The following is a 14,483-nucleotide window of genomic DNA, read 5'->3' on the forward strand; positions in this document are numbered from 1 at the left end:
ATGGGCTTTCGGAGCAGAAGGTCCACTCGTGTACCCTTGATTGCACGTCATGAAGCTTTACGCCTCGCCTGGGCCCGTCAACACAGACATTGGACGGTTGATGACCGGAAACATGTTGCCTGGTCGGACGAGTCTCGTTTCAAATTGTATCGAGTGGATGGACGTGTACAAGTATGGAGACTACCTCATGAATCCATGGACCCTGCATGTCAGCAGGGGACTGTTCACGCTGGTGGAGGTTCTGTAATGGTGTGGGGCGTGTGCAGTTGGAGTGATATGGGATCCCTGATACGTCTAGATACGACTCTGGCGTGTGACACATACGTAAGCATCCTGTCTGATCACCTACATCCATTCATGTCCACTTTGCATTCCGACGGACTTTGGCAATTCCAGCAGGACAATGCGACACCCCAGACGTTCAGAGTTGCTACAGAGTGGCTCCAGGAACAGTCGTCTGAGTTTAAACACTTCCGCTGGCCACCAAACTCCCCAAAGATGAACATTATTGAGCATATCTAGGATTCCTTGCAACGTGCTGTTCAGAAGAGATCTCCGCCCCCTCCTACTCTTGCGGATTTATGGACAGCCCTGCAGGATTCATGGTGTCAGTTCCCTCCAGCATTACTTCAGACATTAATCGAGTCCATGCCACGTCGTTTTGCGGCACTTCTGCGTGCTCGCAGGGGCACTACACGATATTAGGCAGATGTACCAGTTTCTTTGGCTCTTCAGTGTACACTGGAAGTGACATCGAAAGAAATCTTAGGTCTTGTTCAAACAATAACGAATCAGGCGCGCATTAGTTGGACAGCTGCGCCAACAACAACTCAGTATCCAGTTGCGACAAAGCAAACTGTATGAATGTGTGTTGTCCGTTCTTTCGGACATATAATTTGATAGACCTACCTTGACAATGAATCCACCTTCTTCATTGCGAATGCGCAAATACGTTCGACCTCACGGAAGAGCGAATATGGAGGAAATTGACAGGGGCTGCGGATAGGTGGCGTTCGGTTGGCTGGTTTGATGTTTAAAGGGACTACGTGGTCATCGGCCCCTTGTTCCATTGAACTAAGTCCATAGGTTAAAACGGAAAACAAACATGACGCTCGGTGGGACTGTGGATCCGTCGTGAGTCGTGCTGAGATAGTCAGTGCAGGTGCGATACCACTGTGTCCCTGATGGCGCAGTGGTTACCGCACCATCCTAGTAAGCAGAAGATCATGGGTTCGAATCTCGGTCCCGTACACATTTTCACTCGTCGCCGTCGATTCTGCGTAATGCCTCAGTGCAGCTGACAGCAGTGATCCCTCTTCTTTCTTCCTCTCTCCACCTGCAATTTACATATAAAGCAAACTGTCTCAGTCAATGAAATCGAAACTGTGGTAGATAACAAGCATTGGGCAATGCAACTCGCTCAAATGTATGATAGGTTAGAACAAAGGAAAAGGAAAGTAAGTTTTTGTACGGAGAGTGGTCAAGGTGTCAGACATGTTAATAATTATAAAGTGTGTGAAAAGAAAAGAGTGAGCAACATAAGACAGGTGTTGCGCAGTGTAGATGAAATTAGTGAATAGAGAAATGCGGATCGGGCACGTGAAGTTCAAACGAATAAAAGTATAATGAATGCCATTACCGAGTGTAGCGAAGTTGATGGAATTGTGCAGAAAGACAGAAACATTGATACTGGCCAAGCGTATGCATTTCTTGATAATTATATGAAGTTAGTAAATGAATCAGAAGACTGCAAAGTATACGAGTCGGGACAGATACGTTACGTTCAGATGTGAGTAATGAGGAAGGTGGAACTGTTGCTGTGTCAAAAATAAAAAATAAATAATAAGAAATAAAACATGTCTTGTGTCAGACAGAAGATATAAGAAGGAAAAGGCAAAAGAAACCCCGAGGTATAGTTTCCGAACAGGATGGAGTTTTATGGAGTGGTTTAGAAGTAGAAAAAGACTCGTTATGGAAAGATAAGGGCAGTTAATCAGAACAGTGTGTATCAATCACAATTCCTATAGAAATGTATGGAACAGAAACTCAAGATTTCGCAGACAGTGGTAGTAAGAACATTGTTGTTTCTGTTGTTTTACGAACACAATAAAACAGATTCAAATGTAGCTGAGATGCCTGTTATGGGTGTGAAGTTAACAGATGCTACTGGTATTTGTAGTAATAATAGGTGCTACTAATATTTGTGTTAAACCTATTAGAGCTCAAGTTTTAATACAGTTTTCTATTATAGGTGTTGCATTTGAACATGACTTTGTAGCAGTAGCTCACCTGAATACTGATATAATTGCGGGCGTGGTTTGGTTGTTAAGATACAAAGCAATCCCGAACTGTAGTAAGAGGATGATAGCCCGCATCTCGTGGTCGTGCGGTAGCGTTCTCGCTTCCCACGCCCGGGTTCCCGGGTTCAAATGGTTCAAATGGCTCTGAGCACTATGGGACTCAACTGCTGTGGTCATAAGTCCCCTAGAACTTAGAACTACTTAAACCTAACTAACCTAAGGACAGCACACAACACCCAGCCATCACGAGGCAGAGAAAATCCCTGACCCCGCCGGGAATCGAACCCGGGAACCCGGGCGTGGGAAGCAAGAACGCTACCGCACGACCATTCCCGGGTTCGATTCCCGGCGGGGTCAGGGATTTTCTCTGCCTCGTGATGGCTGGGTGTTGTGTGCTGTCCTTAGGTTAGTTAGGTTTAAGTAGTTCTAAGTTCTAGGGGACTTATGACCACAGCAGTTGAGTCCCATAGTGCTCAGAGCCATTTGAACCATTTTAAGAGGATGATAATGTGTTCAGCAGGGAAAGAAAAGGTGGAAATAAGTTTTGATGAGAAACTTCCTGGCAGATTAAAACTGTGTGCCGGACCGAGACTCGAACTCAGGACCTTCGCCTAGGCGACGGTCCTGAGTTCGAGTCTCGGTCCGGCACACAGATTTAATCTGCCAGGAAGTTTCATATCAGTGCACACTCCGCTGTAGAGTGAAAATCTCATTCTAGAAACATCCCCCAGGCTGTGGCTAAGCCATGTCTCCGCAATATCCTTTCTTTCAGGAGTGCTAGTTCTGCAAGGTTCGCAGGAGAGCTTCTGTGAAGTTTGGAAGGTAGGAGACGAGGTACTGGCAGAAGTAAAGCTGTGAGGACGGGGCGTGAGTCGTGCTTGGGTAGCTCAGTTGGTAGAGCACTTGCCCGCGGAAGGCGAAGGTCCTGAGTTCGAGTCTCGGTCCGGCACACAGTTTTAATCTGTCAGGAAGTTTCATATCAGCGCACACTCCGCTGAAGAGTGAAAATTTCATTCAAGTTTTTATGAAGTTACTGGGCCGGCCGGAGTGGCAGAGCGGTTCTAGGCGCTACAGTCTGGAACCGCTCAACCGCTACGGTTGCAGGTTCGAATCCTGCCTCGGGCATGGATGTGTGTAATGTCCTTAGGTTGGTTAGGTTTAAGTAGTTATAAGTTCTACGGGACTGATGACCTCAGAAGTTAAGTCCCACAGTGCTCAGAGCCATTTGAACCATTTTTTGAAGTTACTGGTATGAATAAAGATCATGGTAGTTGCGATTAATCACATTACCTAATGCAATGGGTTAAGTGAAGGACCGGAATAGGAACATGTAACTAACTAACCACAATGAGGCAAGGAGCGCTAACGAGGCCAATAAACGAGGGCAAATTCGCTCATTCACCTACAGCCACCGCGTCATAGGAGCAGACTGGGCACTTTAAATAATGAGGCTTTTAGAGCTCGAGGGCACATTCAGTAGTACCGCCGTTCTATTCATGTTTGTAGAGCGAGACAGAATGGAGGTCTATTGAGTTTTAGTGAAACTACCACAAGTTGATTGGTGATGGTCTGCCGGCTACTTGTTTGCTGACTTTAACGTCGAGACCCAGCCAACCTAATGCAAACCACAGCTGTGGCCTGACGTTGCGTACTGGGACATCATGCGTCAGGAGAAGACTGGTGTGCTGCCAGCCTTCCACGCACTGAGGGTCATTCTTGGATAATCTGTAAGTTGTCATCTCCACACTATCCATGCTTCGAGCGTTCGCTCAGTACCCTGGCTAGCTCGTGAACATCTGCTGCAGTCTTCATTGACCCATGGTGGATGTCTGGGTCTAGCCTTCACGACAGTTGACAGCCTGGACCAAGCAGTCGGCTATCCTCAAGTGTGCGACAAGCTGTCTACGAGAGCTCTGATTTGTAGGGCCGCACTGGACAGCAGAATGTCTGGAGCGGGCAGTGCTTGTCTATCGCCACGCTTCCGCCTGTATCACAACACACCTGCCGCGGCACGTTGACCTGCGACTCCGACTTCGCGACTCGCTGAAGATGCGCAACAGCATTTCCTCACGGCACGCGCTGAGACCCAGCAACTCAAGGACGCTGTGAGGCAGCTTTATTACACTGTACACTCATCCTGGAGAATAAATGATTGGCAGATACCGCTATGTCTCTAACGCCTCTGGGCGTTTCTCCAGACCACTGTCCTGCTCTCTGTGCTTGGCCCAGTGTACACGAACCGACCACAGCTCCCTGGTTCGCAACAGTACGTTTTATACTCGTTCTCAAGTTCCATAGTGAATGGCCGCGCGTGGTAACCGCGTGGTCTGTGGCGCCTTGCCACGGTTCACGCAGCTTCCCTCCGGCGGGAGGGACCGCGTAACCCGTGACATGGCGCCTCAAACCGCGCGGCCACTCCTCGCGGCACAAATTTCCAATTTCCATAGCGCATGCTATACAGGGTGAACACTAATAAAACCGACAAAATGCAGAGACGGATTCCTGACTACAAGTGGAGGAAAAAAAGTCCTATGGACATGTGTCCGGAAATAGGTAGTTGCCACGACAGATGGCGCTCACAAATGAAAGTTCCCCTGACCACGTGCAGTGTGTTCCTAGTATGCTGCAGGCTGTGTGATTGACGCAGTGTACTTCAAACAGCAGAATAGTCCTGAATTCGTGTCGGGAAGGAGCCGAGATGGTGTTTGTGTACGGCCAAGCAGATGGAAACGTTCGAGAGGCAGCACGACTATACCGAAACAAGTACCCTCATATACACCAGCCACATCACACAAAATTTCGAGCCCTCTTTGGACGTTAGTGTGATCATGGGTACTTTCAGACAGACAAACGTGCAAGAAGACGGTGAGTTGTGCGTACACTAGATTTAGAGGACCGAGTTCAAAAAAAAAAAAAAAATAATGGTTCAAATGGCTCTGAGCACTATGGGACTCAACTGCTGAGGTCATAAGTCCCCTAGAACTTAGAACTACTTAAACCTAACTAACCTAAGGACAACACACACATCCATGCCGGAGGCAGGATTCGAACCTGCGACCGTAGCGGTCGCGCGGTTCCAGACTGTAGCGCCAGAACCGCTCGAGGACCGAGTTCTACAGGATATTGATACGAACCCTTGTACAAGCTCCAGGCAAGTGGCCCGCCGACATGGTGTAACACAAAGTAGAATTATGTGCATCCTGCTTGACAACAGCTACTATCCCTATCACCTACAGCGAATGCAATGATTATCAGCAGCGGATTTCCCTCTACTGGGAGGCTTTTTCGATGGTTTTTGCATCAGATCATCACAATTATGAGATTTCTGTCATCAGTCCTCTTTACCGGCGAAGGAACCTTTACCAGAACTGGCATCATCAATCTGTATAATCGTCATCTGTGGGCTAATGACACGGCACGTGGTCAGAGGAACTTTCGTTTGTCAGAGCCATCTACCGTGGCCACGGTGCATTTCCGGACACTTTTTCATAGGACCCGTTTTCATCCATTTCCCGTCAGGAACCCGTCCTAGTAGTTATATTATTGCTCGCTCTGTACAACTTCCAACTAACTTTATAGATTTGAGATAAAAAATGTCGTGTGACTAGGGCCTCCCGTCGGGTAGACTGTTCGCCGGGTTCAAGTCTTTCGATTTGACGCCATTTCGGTGACTTGGGCGTCGATGGGGATGACGTGATGATGATTATGACAACTCAACACCCGGTCCCTAAGCGGAGAAAATCTCCGACACACCTGGGAATCGAACCCGGGCCCTTTTTTTTACTTTTTTTTTAAAATCTCATTTTGTTCGCTTTTGTTCGTTTCATCTGCTCGGGGCGGACGTCGCAAGACATCCGTTTAAGTTCGTTGTTGATCGATTAACTCAGTTTTTTTTTATTACAGAGGGCAGCTAACCCTCTGACCGAACACGCTAAACTACCGTGCCGGCAGCCCTTAGGATTAACGTTCTGTCGCACTGACCATCAGCAGTAAATGGAATGACACCATTAATAAATATAGACTTCGATCAGAAATCGGTAGCTAATGTAGAATATTCAAAATTTCTAGGTGTGTGCATTGATGAGGGGTTGAACTGGAGAAAACACACTGAGGATCTGCTGAAACGTTTGAGTTCAGCTACTTATACTATTAGGGTCATTGCAAATTTTGGCGATATAAATCTGATAAAATTAGCTTACCATGCCTATTTTCATTCTCTGCTTTCGTATGGCATCATATTCTGGAGTAACTCATCATTGAGTAAAAACGTGTTCATTGCACAAAAGCGTGTAATCAGAATAATTGCTGGAGCTCATCCAAGATCATCCTGCTGACACTTATTTAAAGAGCTAGAGATCTTCACTGTAGCCTCACAATATATATATTCACTTATGAAATTTGTTATTAACAATCCGAACGAATTCAAAAGTAATAGCAGTGTACATGGCTACAACACTAGGAGAAAGGATGATCTTCGCTACTCAAGGTTAAATCTAACTTTGGCTCAGAAGGGGGTAAATTATGCCGCCACGAAAGTCTTTGGTCACTTACCTAATAGCATCAAAAGTCTGACAGATAGCCATATAGCATTTGAAAGGAAATTAAAAGAATTTATTAATGGCAACTCCTTCTACTCATTAGATGAATTTTTGGATATAGTAAGTGGGTAATTTCCCCAACCCCCACACAAAAAAAAATATTAAGTGTCATGTAATATTTTGTGTAATGTAATATCTTGTATAGACACCTTTTATTAACCTGACACGTTCCACATCATTACGAAGTGTCGTATTCATGATCTATGGAACAAGTACTAATCTAATCTAATCTAATCTAACCGAGGGCGGACAGATTTGAGATTATATTTATTAATGACACGATACAGTGTTTGCGATAAACAGTTTCCTTTGGCGAAGTATGAACACATAGTTGGCAATATTATTTTTTTACATGGCGCCAGTATATGCAATTCAGGGGAACGCAACGTATTTTTAAGTGTGTGTGTGTGTGTGTGTGTGTGAAATACTGCAGGTTACACCCTTTATATAATTTGTATGAAATACTTTGGAACGTAGCACAAAAAATTCCTATTGTTTTGATACTTTTGAGCAGAGACAAGATGGATGCGTGGAAGCTACATTGTGATTCCACTTTAATGACCTCTAAAATACTACCTTGTGTGTGCTTGTGTTATTTCGTTACTGTGCTGATATTGGCGGGAGAGGAGAAGGGATGAGGAGAAGGGGGAGGGAAAGTGGGTGCGGAAGGTTTTGGCATGTCATGTGATAGATAACGGGATATGGCTTGTTATCATCTTGGATTCTGACCTAATGTGTAGTAGAGTGTGGTGATTCTAGCCCACTTACACTTTCCAAGGTTGCTTGTAAAATGTTCCAGAGTGCCTTTAGCATTCGTATTCATATCATTTGTGAACCATTTCATGAAATTTTAAAAAATAAATTTTAAAGAAAACCTGTGGTCACATTGTCATGGAGTAATTTGTATTTCTTGCAAAAGGAAGAAATTGTTACTTCTGAAGGTGCTTTTGGCGTAAACAAAAAAATCAGTTACTAACTTCGCCGAAATTAATATGCAACAACTGACGGTCTGGACCCTAAATCGCCCCAGAAGTCGCACTAAAATGAGCTCGGGACTTTATAGGAACACAACCTTCCTTCCTCTGAAGTTGAGATGGGCCCTTCTCATGCCTGCAGATAGTTAAACTTAAAAATCACAGAAAAAAGGACGAAAGAAAATAAGGTCGGAAGTGTTGTCTGTATTTTTCCCAGGAAATATGCCTCAGATTTAAAAAAATGTGTGTGAAATCTTATGGGACTTAACTGCTAAGGTCATCAATCCTTAAGCTTACACACTATTTAACCTAAATTATCCTAAGGACCCACACACACACACGCACACGCACACACACACACACACACACACACACACACACACACACACACACACACATGCCCGAGGGAGGACTTGAACCTCCGCCTCAGATTTCTCAGAAAATTGTGCGCCTTAACTGCTTTCGGCCATCTTTTGGCGCTGTACGCTAACAGCCTTGTTATAAGACCGCCTGTATGAAAAATAGACGGTACAGAGGCGTTTGTGTTAGCATACACCGCTGATGAAAGGAGCGCGTTGTCCAACGGACGGAAGTTCGGAGCTTCGTATCGATCGGGATTTTTTCTTCCTTTGTGACGAAGTTCCTCAAAGGCGTCTGTCGCACGGAGGAATGGGGACTAGTGTGCCCGAAAGATTGTAGGATCGGCAGCACTGGCACTGTAAGAAAGACATAAGGCAGGTCGTTGCATGTGCCACTAGATGACCTACTGCACTTTGCGAAGTCACTTCCTCTCGTCCACAACAACATATCGAGAAATATACGTCCTACGACAAAAGTGATTCATAAAAACGATGTTGGAGACATTGGAAGGGATCACATGGGAACGATATTATTTTCGTCCTAGATGCCGCTGCGTTCGATGGAAACTGAGTCGAGTTTATATTAATTGGGGACCCTCACAGGCTTTTTTTCCCTATGAGTAAGTGCTAAAAGTAATATAACTGTTTACACATACCCAAGTTTGCTAGATTCTTTCCGTTAGGCTTTTTTCCATCATCAGGAGGAAATTTCCGTGTTTAGTTAATGTGCAATTTCGTTGTGTTCTTTTCTCGAGAGCACTGTATTTGAGTTTACAGTTTACAAAGTTTACCATAGATATTACAAGTATTTAGCGTCTCCTGACTTACAGAAATGTTTTATATTATTTCGTCTGATGATTTGCAAAGTTTATAAAAAAGTTATACATCAATCGACGATGCTGTTTACTCTTTTCTACAGTTTCTGCATGAATGAGAACTGTATTTACTTTACTTTTTCAATAGTGCCATATATATAATTTAAAAACACGTAATACGCACTCTTTCTTTTGGCTGTATGTGTTCGGTATGGCTATCATCGCAAACGGCATTGTTAATGTTAGAAGTGGCTGCATGCACTCCCTGTCGTCAACCCTTTTGCTCCCTCACTCCATCCTGGGACAGAATTAGTGTAACGCAACTGTCTGCGTGTAGTGTCATTGATTTGGAAGTGTGCAAATTGTTTCTATATGTCTGTAAATCGTGTAACTGAGTCGGAGCGTGGGTACCAGCACGGTATTCACCTAGCTAGGTGTAGAAAGCCGCCTAAAAACGACATCCAAACTGGCTGGCAAACAGGTCCTCGTCGTTTATACGCTGGGCGGAATCGATCTGTAGCCAGCACACCTGCCCAAATCCCGGAAACGGCGTGCCAAATGTGCGGCTATCCAGTTGTGTAGAAATAATAATATCCATTGCCTGACCGTGAAGTGAAACACCCAGGAAACATCATCAGAGGCAAAGTACACATACCAGGCCTAGTAGGGTAAATAAGGGGTATCAACAGCGCCAGACGTGAGTGATTTCTGTGAAGGACATCTAGTTTCCACATACACGTGTGAGTGTTATCGGCACCTGACACAGTTTGAGAGTAGTTTCATTGTGGATTTCCATTTGGCTGGCTGGTAGAATCTCCAATATCCGGATTTGAGGGGCATTCGGATTGACAGTGGTCCAACGCTGGACCACGTAGGAACATAAGAGCAGGAGTACTCGTCGCTAATGTTTACTATACCTGATGCCCACAAGATTAGGTCACCATATTGTACACCTAGCAAACTGTAGCCCCTTTACGTCTGTGCCTGCTATTCGAGAATAAGTTCAAAATGTTTCAAATGGTTCTGAGTACTATGGGACTTAACATCTGAGGTCATCAGTCCCCTAGAACTTAGAACTACTTAAACCTAACTAACCTAAGGACATCACACACATCCATGCCCGAGGCAGGATTCGAAACTGCGACCGTAGCAGCCGCGCGGTTCCGGACTGAAGCGCCTAGACGAGAACAAGTAATGCCTGCAGCATTCTGTGCTATCCTGCACCACTACCTTCTACATAAAATTATCATAGCAGTAGCTGGAGTAGGGAAGTACCACCCCATGCGAAGGCTGCACACCACAAAACGAATGGCTGCGTTTGAAGAGGTGCCGTGACTCAGAAGCATAGACTGCTGATGAACAGCATCTCATTGTGTTCAGCGATGAATCACGGTTCTGCACTACCCGGGATGGCCATCGTCGACGAGTGTGGTGGTGACCTGGGAAGAGATGTGACATTCTTCCAGTGTTTTGGAAAGATACAGTGGTGCTACTCCTGGCATTGTGGTGTGGGGAACCATCAGATATGACTTCAGATCAAGGTTGTTAGTGATTGAGGGAACTCTAAAGGTACAATGGAGTCTCTATGTAATGTCTGCGTGATGTTGAGGTAGTCTCACGCCGGCAAAATCCCAAGATCTGTCCCTCACAAAACATGTGTGGGACTATCTCAGTCATCAACTCTTATCCATTGCCAGTATCAAAGATATCAAGGACGAGATACAAGATTTGAGGGTCAAGAAAGAATACAACGGCTTTATGACATCCTTCCCATCTGGAACAGTGCATGCAGCCGGGTCTAAGGGGGTGTAACGTCCTACTGATACATAGGCTTATACTGCCAAGTTCTTTGTAAATTTGACTTAATGTGTAATCACTGAAACCACACCATATACTCTCTCGATCTGTGAAGTTTCATTTCGTCTCCTCCTCCCCTTCTGCGGACTTCACTTTTTTGCCACGCAGTGCATCTATCAAAACGACATTTCTTAATAAATATTTAGCTCCACAGAAACTGTTCGCAGCGTCCTCAAAAACATGGATAAATTGTTAATAGCTGGTAAACTAATGCAACAAAAATTATGAAATTCAGCAGCCAGTGTATGTTTCCTCATATGAACTTTGAGTTCCATTATATCTACTAAATTGGATTGTAAATTTATCTGTTTTGAAAAATAATAAACGCTGCTGTACATACTAGAAGATGGTGCATAATAAATAAAATGAAATAGGATCAACTGGTATAAGAGATGATTTGAAGGGACATGTTTCACTGCAATTCCATATTACTTTTGTGTGTCCGTAGCTAATATTTACATTCAGAATTACATCTGGTTGTTGCTTTTGGTTTCTCTACATTTATAACATATCTAGAATATGTAGCTTGATGCCTTTTGGTTGTGTATGAAACACTATGATTGCTTTATTTATGTCTGTTATTTTGTTTCTTGTTTCACGCAGATTAGTCAGGCAATTTTACGTTTCTCGTATTATTTACACGATTTATTGTAGTGAGGTGGAACAAGTCATTTTAAATTCATATTTCATATTAGTATGTTAATATGGCTAAATTCTAACCGTTTACAATCTTTTTATGTACAAATGTGAATTAGTAACTCCTACCCACCACCTTTTACATTTAAGTGTAGAAATTCTATATGATGGAAATTATCAAATAGATTTTTTTCTACTTTGTTTTAAAATTTAAGACATTTTATGTCACAGGGTAAGTGACTACAAATGTTCGTAGCAGCATTATGCTCGCCTTTTTGTGCTAAAACCAAGCCTAATGTGGAAAAATGAAGGTCTTTTTCTTTTGGTAATTATGAACATCACTGTTCTTTCTGAACTCTAGTGGGCTAGTTACAGTCAGCTTCATAAGGGAATAAATATTTTGTGAAGCAGTAGTCAAAATGGCTAATCCCTCAAACAGATGCCCAGGAGCTCGTGAGTCAGCACTACATATTGATCTGTTATTTCCTGACAGTCAGCGATGAGACTAGCCATCTGAAAAGTTTGGTGAAGATAAAAAATTTCATAGACAATATCTTTTAATAGTCTAGATTGCAATTGTATAACATTCAGTGATTACTAGTTTCTGCTTGATATTGAGCCATCTTCTGGTCTGGAATGGGAACAGAAAATTGCAATTAAGGGAGAAGATCTATGAAAAATTAATTAAAATTACAATAAATATAAATGATTCTAATAAATACCAATTATCAATTCGAGTGCAGTATCTGATCGTAAGATTAGGTGAAGACACAATGTCATTAGCATAGCAGTAGGTCAAATATAAGATCGCACACATCATAAAGCACGCGCAAACTAAAACATAATTAACAGCTGCTGGAATGGAGAAACCAAGTGAAGAAGTGTGGAACAAACCACGAAAAATAAAAAAAATGTCGGTTCGAGGGCGTACAATAATTCTGAAGAAGCTAGAAAGGACGGACATCTAGTTACAACTCGAATTTTGCGGCAGTAAGCGATGGTGGCAGTGGCTTCATTCCAGTCCGAAGATTTTGAATTTAAGGCTTCGCAAACGTGGTTTGATTCCTTGAAAACAAAGCTTAGGATTCGGTAGTGACATCTTACCAAACATATTAGCACAAAGGAAAAACAAACGTACGAAGAATTAACGTCTGCTACAATTCCGCATTTAAATCCTGATTTTGAGATCAATACGAGATCAAACCGTATTCGAATATCACATAATCAGTAAACGAACATGGTCGCATCGAGGTAAAAAGATCACAGAACTTGCTGTCAACCAGTTACAACGCCGGCCGCTGGTGGCCGAGCGGTTCTGGCGCTACAGTCTGGAACCGCGCGACCGCTACGGTCGCAGGTTCGAATCCTGCCTCGGGCATGGATGTGTGTGTTGTCCTTAGGTTAGTTAGGTTTAAGTAGTTCTAAGTTCTAGGGGACTTATGACCTCAGCAGTTGAGTCCCATAGTGCTCAGAGCCAGTTACAACGTCACATTCAAGTTGTTGTTGTTGTGGTCTTCAGTCCTGAGACTGGTTTGATGCAGCTATCCATGCTACTTTATCCTGTGCAAGCTTCTTCATCTCCCAGTACTTACTGCAACCTACATCCTTCTGAATCTGTTTAGTATATTCATCTCTCGGTCTGCCTCTACGATTTTTACCCTCCACGCTGCCCTCCAATACTAAATTGGTGATCCCTTGATGCCTCAGAACATGTCCTACCAACCGATCCCTTCTTCTAGTCAAGTTGTGCCACAAACTTCTCTTCTCCCCAATCCTATTCAATACCTCCTCATTAGTTATATGATCTACCCATCTAATCTTCAGCATTCTTCTGTAGCACCACATTTCGAAAGCTTCTATTTTCTTCTTGTCGAAACTAGTTATCGTCCATGTTTCACTTCCATACATGGCTACGCTCCATACAAATACTTTCAGAAACGACTTCCTGACACTTAAATCTATACTCGATGTTAACAAATTTCTCTTCTTCTGAAACGCTTTCCTTGCCATTGCCAGTCTACATTTGATATCCTCTCTACTTCGAGCATCACCAGTTATTTTGCTCCCCAAATAGCAAAACTCCTTTACTACTTTAAGTGTCTCATTTCCTAATCTAATGCCCTCAGCATCACCCGACTTAATTCGACTACATTCCATTATCCTCGTTTTGCTTTTGTTGATGTTCATCTTATACCCTCCTTTCAAGACACTGTCCATTCCGTTCAACTGCTCTTCCAAGTCCTTTGCTGTCTCTGACAGAATTACAATGTCACATTCACATACCGCCCAATACAGTGTAACACTATCCGGAAAACTCCTGCCAACATTCTTCATCTGTCTTCAAGAAGTTAGTAGACAGTTCGCTCCTCGAGTGCAACAAGATGTGAAACAACAAACGGAACAACATCCAAACTGAACGCAACCACCACAAAATCCGTAAAGCTGACAAAAGAAACATATGAGCAGTTCTTGAATAAAGTTATGGAATCATATGTTAAAACGGAGACGTTCTCGTTCATTATTGTTTTATGTGGTGGATACAGCGATCTTTCGTTATACAAAGAGAAATTCGTGAACGAAGATGGAATGCAACCAAATTGTTCGTTGAAAGTCATTCCTCTTCCACCGAAGTGTACGCTGTTCTCTCAACCCTATGACGTATAGTTTTACCGACAAAGGAAACATTTCATCTGAAAACTCCAGAAATGCTCTGCACTCATTGCGCAGAGATATCATGACTAGACGCTACGCTATGAAAATCTGTGCATTGATAGATAATCTATTGCAATCGCCCGTTTTCGAAAATAAAATCCTTTATGCGTGGTTTACAGAGAAATTATTGCCAACGTGTGAAATCTTCAACACTTTTACCTAGGTTTCCTTCCCGAGTGAGATTCATGCGAAGAACTGTGACTATCACAAACCAGCATTCGCCGCGATGCTC

The sequence above is a fragment of the Schistocerca nitens genome, chromosome 3 (assembly GCF_023898315.1).
Source record: "Schistocerca nitens isolate TAMUIC-IGC-003100 chromosome 3, iqSchNite1.1, whole genome shotgun sequence".
Taxonomy (NCBI): domain Eukaryota; kingdom Metazoa; phylum Arthropoda; class Insecta; order Orthoptera; family Acrididae; genus Schistocerca; species Schistocerca nitens.